At 38.5% G+C, this 7,614-nt stretch overlaps 1 long non-coding RNA gene across 1 annotated transcript in view; it reads right to left on the reverse strand.

Moving 5' to 3' along the window:
- Window positions 1–7,614, reverse strand: part of LOC139436263 (uncharacterized) — a 63,695-nt gene that overhangs the window by 11,688 nt on the left and 44,393 nt on the right. Inside the window, exon 2 of the long non-coding RNA XR_011645360.1 lies at window positions 3,873–4,080. This is a non-coding gene — a long non-coding RNA (uncharacterized lncRNA). The remainder of the gene's footprint in view (window positions 1–3,872; window positions 4,081–7,614) is intronic.

Here is a 7,614-nt window from a genome sequence, read left to right on the forward strand (position 1 = left end):
TGGTTCAGAGGTGAGAATTCTTAGCTTCCTTCAGGATCAGTGTCTTCTTGCTGACTGACAATCATTGGGGCCCTTGGCTTTTCCATCACAACTGTGCACATGGTGGCACCTTCTCCTTTCTCATCCAGATTCCATTGATTCGAGCTTCTGGGTGCTTCTTGTATCTTCTCCTTTGTGTCCAATTTCCTCTGCTTGTGAAGCCTTCATCCATATGGGCTTAAGGCCCATCCTAGTCACTTTGGGCACAACAATTTATGACATCTTCAAAGACCCTACTTACAAATGGGTTCACAGCCACAGAACCCAGGAATGGGAGCCAAACATGCCTTTTGTGGGGACATGATTCAATCCCCAACAGCCTGGAAATAATGCTCTGTGACATGGGCTCTGCCTGTGACTCATGCCTTCCCATTTGTATTCAGGTAATTATCTCTTTTTTCCCACTCCTCTGAATCTTCATTTCATTTCCCATTCCCATACACCAATCTTCCTTACTATTTGTCAGTGTGTCTTTCCAGCACCAACAAATCTGCCGATGATGTCTTGGATGTGACTGCTTCCTAATAGGGGCTTGTAATCTCACAGTCTACTGGGATCATCTGTATTGATCTGACTTCTATCATTCATTACTTCTTTCAGCAACACTGGGTGGATTATGAAAAAGTGTAGGACAAAAGTCACCCAGAACCAAACTCTCACCTCTCCTTCTCCATCAAGAGAAGAAAATATCAAGCATCCTGCTGCTGAAGTGTCCATATGAGCTCCTAGATCCCCAACAATTAGAGCAGAGGCAAGAAGATGAAAGACAATGGAAAGCTAAAGGCTTAGACTGGGGTTGCAGGCTTCACCTGATTCCCACTGCATGTTGGCTACCCTCCCCTGGAAAGGGAACATTTCCCATTGGATGGCCACTGTGGTCAAGGGCCTTGCACTGCTCCACCTGAGTAGTTTCTTTGACATTGGGCCTTTTGGAGTCTCTACCCCTGGCTGTTTGCTTCATGGTGGGGCATTTACTTTGAAGGAAGCCTCTTTGGGAGTTTGTCTGAATTGTTCTTTCTTGGGCTATATCCCCAGAGATTTTTAAACAAGCACCCCAGTGACAACAATGTCATTGTTCTTTATCTTTGCAGCTATTACTCAGGAATTAGGATACCTCTCTGCTGCCTAGTATTTAACTAATCACCCAGTGCCCTAGTCCTTACTGCTGTCATATCTATTTTATACATGAAGAGAAAAACACTCAAACATGGCAAGGAAAATGTCCACTAAAATAACCTTGTTGCTTTGTGAAAGTGACATTTCTATCTTGCTCTCCTTTCCTAAAGGCTGCTGTTTTATTGCTTCAACTCTGACCAAGATAGGATCTGTTAGAACTATAGTTGGAAATTGAGGGCATTGGTGAAAGTTGGTTAATCCTAGTGACTTATGTTCATTAATTTCAAAATATTTACTGATTGTTTTATGTATCAGTGTATAAATCAAACAGGCTCCCTGCTCTTGGGAAGACTATGTTCTGGCACAAAAGGAAGACATGTTCCATGTAACCAAATAATAAATACCTTTTCAACTTAGTTGTGGTGGGCATTATTGAATACTTCTGTGCTCATTGATTCCCTGCTATCAGCCAGGGTGTGAACACTGAGTATAAATGTAGGAAAACAGAGCTCTGATAAAGATTTGTCCCAGCAAAGGCTCTTCTGACATTTCTGTTTCTACTGTGGAAATACCCATATTTGTTCCAAATTGCCTGATATTCAGGTCCATAGGCCTGGAGCATTTGTTCATGTGCTCTGGACAGAGAAACTTGAAGTCAAGTCTAGGGATGGGGGCTCTGCTGTCATCCACAAATGTGGGCATTGCAAAAATTCCTTTATTTATTCTTGGCCTCATTTTTCTCATCAGTAAGTTCAGGTTTCTGTTTTCTTTCTCATGATTGATTCCTGTGCACTTTTTTTTCCAAGTCTGTGAGGGATTGAGATATGCGCTTACAGTGTCCCCGAGACCTGACTTGGTGTCTGCTATGTATATTCCTTACAGGAACCTGACCTGAGCTCAAGACCTGGTAACACAGAGCTGAGGAATCAGATGGAAGAAAGAAAGTCAGCAGGTTTGGAGGATGAGAATACTCCATTGAAGGACCAGGTAATAGTGTCCCAAAGACATGAGCAAATGGTAAACATAGGGGATAAGAATGAGGACAGTCTCCAGACTGGGTTCTCAAAGTTATGGGGAAATTGAAAACTGCCCATGATATCAACACATCTGTCAAGAACAGCCCTATCTGCCCCATGAGCACTGGAAAAGTCCTTTTACTCAGCTGAGAACTTGCTTACCGGGTTAAGGAAATGCGGAGGACATGCTGAGGGCCAGTTTATACTGCTGGGAAATACCAATTTCAAGAGGAGGTGGATGTGACCACTAGGCCTGTCCCTGACTCAGAGCCTTTACCTTAGGGCTGCCCTCACAGTGGATACCATCTAAGTAGGTATGATCTTTGCTGGAGTAAATAATGCTTGGGATAGTTTTGGAGATGGCCCCAGGCTTATTTTCAACAGTCTTGAGTCTGAGTTCTGCAGAGGCCAGGTAAGGGAGTCCTTGCATCTAAAGCAGTGATATAATAATAGTCTATTGTGCTAACAGTTGAAATGGACTTTGCACACCCTATATCAATAATTTCTGATGCTTGGTTTTCCTTTCACTGTGTTAAACTCTGGGAGGCATATGTCATTAAGACTTCCTATATGATCTTAAAGCAGTGAGAGGAAAAACAGTTTCAACAAATTATGGTTGACCCCTATATTAGGTATTGTGGCAGCTGAGAAGAGGTGTAGGTGGCCAAAGACACCTGTTCCTATTGAGAGATGTATTGAGTCGAATACTTGAAACAGTCCCATTTTCACCTGAGCTTTCCTGGGTGACTGGTCATAGAGTGCAGATTGTAAAGGGATGTGGACTGCAGGTTTGCTCCCCTTTGGAGAATGTAGAGCATCCCTGAGAGGATGCTTGGAACAGGAGTGTAGGTGAGATCATTTGAGGTTTGCAGTTACTTCCCTTTTCAGTATGTGAAGAACTTTACTGTGGGGTTCCTCAGTGCTTGGTTCTGTACCTGGACCCATGGATATAGAGATGTGTGTAATATCCCAATTCATGGGCCATATCAGTCAGGGCTCAGCAGATAAACAGAACTGACAGGATGTATACGAATATTAAGAGGTCTGTTATAGAAATTGGTTCATGTGACCGTGGGTACTGGCAAGTCCCAATTCCATGACATAGGGCAGAAGTAGGAATGACAATGTAAGTTTCTTTTTTACTTTTTGTATTTAAAATTTTTAAGAAGCTTTAGATTACATAAATGTAACATCAGAAATAACGGGGATTTCCATATATCCCACCCCACCCCCTCCCACACTTTTACACATTAACATCTTTCATTTAGTATGTTACATTGGCTACAATTGATGAACACATATTGAATCATTGTAAGTTTCAATGAATTCCCCAGAAGCTGGCTGGCTGGAGTAGAGATAGAAATGGTTCTTTCCTAACTGCTGAAATCATCAGTTCTCCCTTTAAGGCCTTCAATGGGTTGGGAGTGACTTTTCTCCTTGCTGAAGGCAATCTCCTTTGTGGATTGTAGAGGTAATCAACAACAAAGCACAGTTCTAACTAAAGATTAAAATCTGCAAAGTACCCTCCCAGTGACCATCAGGCCAGTACTTGTTTGGGCAAACCTTTGGACACATAACTAGCCAAGTCACCTATGAACTTAACCAACCCAGGACGCTCTTGGTCTAGGAAACAGTAAGGCAGGAGAAATGTTTGAAGGAGGGTTGATAGGAGGAACTGATCAGTGCTGCCTGGGGCCTCACCTCAGTGCTTTTTCCTGGTCCTCCTGGTTATTTCCACAGCTGGATGATATGTCTCCTTCCAGGACTCTGAACATCAGCCAGATTTCAGCCCTCATCATTCAGATTTCAGCCTCCTGGATGTCAGCTACACCTTGGCACCATGATGGCTCAGTTTGAGAATGTTGTCTGCTGAGGTCTCCAGAAGGAACTGCTGATAAAGGACTTCTAACTAGAACATATAAAGAGCTCTCAAAATTCAGTAAGAAGGACACACACACAAAAAAACAATTTTTAAATAGACAGAAGATTGTAGAAATATGACAGCATTTTCTCATGTACTATAAAATGTACAATACTAATATAAGGTTACTATTAGGGAGGTATTTTGAAAAATATACCAAATGTAAGATTTAGCCCATGCTTAGTAGTAATATTTTGATGTTCTTCCATAATAAGTAATAAATGCGCCACAAAAATGCAAGGTGTTGGTGAAAGGTTGACGCATGAGAATCTGCACATTATGCATGAATTTTTTGTAAGTTCTCACCTCTCTAATTTAAAAAATGCATTAAAAAATAATTGCTTGTACCATTAGAACTATTATTTTTAAGATCTCCATTATTCATTCATGTACATTTAACAACAGAGAAAAACATTCTCTTTGAAAATCAGACCTTTTTATGGTGAAGTAACTTTCAAATGTTAAACCTGGTTTCTTTTTCAGAAAATTAATAAAAGGTAAAAATATATATAGATATACTTTGAAAGGAAGATACTCAACAACAAAAGAAGATACTCAACACCATTCATCATTAAGTAAATGCAAATTTAAACTTCCATGAGGTACTAATACCCACTGTTACAAATATCTCAAACTGGAAAACTCATCACACCAAGTACTGACAAGGATATAAATGAACTTGAACTCCTACCCTGCTAATGGGAAAGTAAAATTGTATAAACACATCAGTAAACAGTTTGACCACCTTTAAAGTTAAATATACATCTATTATGTGATAAAGCTATTCTACTCAGTGAAACAAAAGCATATATCCATGCAAAATGGATTTTAGCTGTTTCTATTTAATTCACAAAATCACCCCCAGATCCACCAACATTTGAATGAAGAAAACAATTTCTTATGTACCTATTCATGGATACCTCTCAATGATAATAAAAGAGGAAACCAACAAAAACATGGATGAATCACATGATTATGACTGAAAGAAATCCCCAACAAAAGACTGTGTATAATGAATGACTGCATTTATAGAAAACTTTTTAAAATGCATATGAATCTATTATCAGAGTGATTTTTTGCAGTATGGAAAAGGTGTGAGGAGGTTTCTAAGGAATATGAAGAAACTTTTTGGGGTATAGATGTACCCACACTCTTGATGATGCATGCATATAAATATGTGTCAAAATTTCTTAATTTTTTGACCTCAACTTTGAGTACTTTATTGTATGTCAAGTATACTCCTATATAACCAATAGAATAGTTTTAATGCACAAAAAGTGTATAACCTGAAATACAGCTTATATGCTTTTATATGTTTAAAGTTATCAATGATACAATTTTTCACGTTAGTGGGATAAAGGAGAAAAAACACATGATCATTTCAATAAATGCAAAAAAGCATTTAAGAATATTGAAGTCTTTCCATGGTAAAAGGAATCACTATCAAATATCAGAATTTTCATAAAACTAGAGAAACCAAGATAATGCATTGTTGTCAAAAACAAAAACTGTAGCATACAGAATAATGGAACAGAGAGGTCCAGGCATAGACAGACAAACGTGGTCAATTGCTTTTCACTGAAAGGACCAATGCTATTCAATGAAAATGTTAACTCTTTACAGGAAATGAGGGTAGGAAAGCTAAGTGTTGTATTAAAAATATCAGCCCTTTTCTCACCACATATGCCAAATTCCCTAAACCTGGATTAGAGCAGGTGGAAAAACTACAACTATCAAAATTCTCAAAAGAAAATATAGGAAACTTTTTCATCATTACATTAGGCAATGAATTTTTCCATAAATTATCACACACAGACACACACACACATAAATGTTTATGTCAAAAAATAACACCATTATGAGAAAATAAGACACCAAATAGAAAAATATATATATATTTATTTCCAAGAAACAATTTGTAGAATATATCATAAAGCCTGACAAGATAATCAATACAATAAAATAATTGGTTAAAAGACTTGAACTGATCCTTGCAAAGAATATATGTAAAGGGCCAATGGCACTTGAATAAATGCTCAATGCATTAGTCATCACGGAAATAAATGAACTCTAAAGAGAAACACCATCACACATCCCTTAGTATAACAAACTGAATGACTGAAATTACCATGTAAAGGAGGTTTTAAAGCAACAGAAAATCTCATCCACTTGTGATCAAGAAAAATGGTATAAGCACTTGAAAAGATAAAATTGTTAAAAATTTAAACATATACCAGTGATATGACCAGTTGCTCAAGTTTCAGTGTTCACACAATATACCTTACACAACAATTTTTTCCTTGATGTTTCTTAGCAGTTTTATTTATCATTGCCAAAAACTGGAAACGACAAAAATTTATATTATTAGGCAGGGGTGGATGCAGGGGAGAGGATATAGCTCAAGTGTTGAGCACTTGCTTCCCATAGAGATTCTGGGTTCAATTCCCAGCACCTCCTAAAAAGCAAACAAACCAACAAACAACTCCTATTGGGGAGCAGATATAACTCAGTTGTTCTGTGCTTTCATCCCATGTATGAGGTTCTGGGATCAATGCCTGGTACCTCCTATTTAAAAAGAAAGTGGGGGAAGTAGTTGATCCAGTCCTCCTATTCCTGACTGCTTTTTTCCTTTTTCATGACTGCTCAAAGGCTCATGGTCACACCCATGTCACCTTCATCTCAGGTAAATCCAGCAACTCAAATGAAGAAAGGATACCCCAGGGGATTGATCTGTGAGCCAGGCTTACAAAACCCAGGTGGAAGGGGATGACTAGAAAGTGTGGAGAGAAAGATCAACTGAAGAGTGATCCAGGGGATCGCTATCCTCTGCCTGCCTACCTCTCCTTAACCTTCTCTGACACTGAGCCCCATAGTTCACATTCCCTGGGGATCACCAACCACCCCAGAGCTATGACTTGATCTTACCATGTTCTAGGTTTAGTCCAACTCAGACATCCTACCATGAAATAGTCCTTACACCTATTCTTGAGTCCTGTTCTATTCAATATATGGATGTGCTAAAAACAAACAAATAGCATCGGGCTGACAAGTATTTAAGGAAAGATAGACTATTTTAATCACTTAAACATCTTGGAAACAATTCTTGTGGGGCCTGAATAAAATACAGAATTGAAGAGTAAAAAATGTAATGTTCACTGATGTGAAAAAGCAAAGATCACACTCAGAAAGAATGAGCTTAGGGTTAGGTAGTAGGCTGACAGTATGTAGGTGAGTATAATGAAAAGTCAGCTGAGTTTCCCATAGTTAGAAAAGAAATAAACATGATATTAGGATACAGAAAAAGAAGGTAAAGTAAGCATTTTTAGAAGTTTTTATTCATTCACTTTTTATATAATTTATTGCTATTTTTTCTATACTTTTAAGAAGATAGGTAAAATAGAGAAGGCCCAGAGAAGAACAATGTTAGTCTGAGAGTTTTCCATTTTTGCCAAAGATAAGCCTTACAATCTGTTTGAATTTTAAAAGGAGGTGGCATGACTTCAGGGAAGGCCTAAAGAAAAT

The sequence above is a fragment of the Dasypus novemcinctus genome, chromosome 13 (assembly GCF_030445035.2).
Source record: "Dasypus novemcinctus isolate mDasNov1 chromosome 13, mDasNov1.1.hap2, whole genome shotgun sequence".
Taxonomy (NCBI): Eukaryota; Metazoa; Chordata; class Mammalia; order Cingulata; family Dasypodidae; genus Dasypus; species Dasypus novemcinctus.